Source organism: Octopus bimaculoides, chromosome 7, assembly GCF_001194135.2.
Source record: "Octopus bimaculoides isolate UCB-OBI-ISO-001 chromosome 7, ASM119413v2, whole genome shotgun sequence".
NCBI classification, from domain to species: Eukaryota; Metazoa; Mollusca; class Cephalopoda; order Octopoda; family Octopodidae; genus Octopus; species Octopus bimaculoides.
In genome coordinates, this window is record NC_068987.1 from 83,557,900 (window position 1) to 83,558,586 (window position 687).

The 687-nt window shown below is 37.1% G+C and overlaps 1 protein-coding gene across 4 annotated transcripts in view; it reads left to right on the forward strand.

Moving 5' to 3' along the window:
• The window catches only part of LOC106874267 (putative uncharacterized protein DDB_G0281733), a 152,081-nt gene that overhangs the window by 13,321 nt on the left and 138,073 nt on the right, over positions 1-687 (forward strand). Inside the window, exon 2 of one of the 4 annotated variants that reach the window (XR_008264644.1) lies at positions 245-403. The exons of the other annotated variants lie outside the window; for them this stretch is intronic. The gene's annotated coding sequence lies outside the window, so the exon portion shown is untranslated. The remainder of the gene's footprint in view (positions 1-244; positions 404-687) is intronic. 4 annotated transcript variants of the gene reach the window in all.

Sequence of the window (687 nt, forward strand, 5' to 3'; positions counted from 1 at the left end):
AGATCTACTCCCTGCGCTGTACGTCACCGTATTAATCCAGAGTTATAAAGTTCAGGTTGTTTTTGTTGTTTAGCGATCGCGCAGGTATATGATCAAAAGTGTTCTAGCCGTGGCCACCCTTTTTATTATTATTATTATTATTATTATTATTATTATTATTATTATTATTATTATTATTATTATTATTATTATTATTTTTACACTGTTTATACCAGTTCAACATTCAATATGTTCTTATTAACAGCAACAACAACGAAAGGACAACATGGCGATATGTGATTTGATGCAGATCACTTTATTACGTAATGTCATGTAATATGATTATGTAACTAATAATGCGAACATATAACTTATGGAATCTATGTACGTAATGCAGATACATAGGCGCAGGCGTGGCTGTGTGGTAAGTAGCATGTTTCTCAACCGCATGGGTCCGGGTTCAGTCCCACTGCGTGGCACCTTGGGCAAGTGTTTTCTACTATAATCTCGGGCCGACCAAAGCCTTGTAAGTGGATTTGGTAGGCGGAAACTGAAAGAAGCTTCTCGTGTGGCTGTGTGGTAAGAAGCTTGCTTACCAACCACATGGTTCCGGGTTCAGTCCCACTGCGTGGCACCTTGGGCAAGTGTCTTATCAAGAAGCCCGTCGTATGTATATATATATATATATATATATATATATATATATAT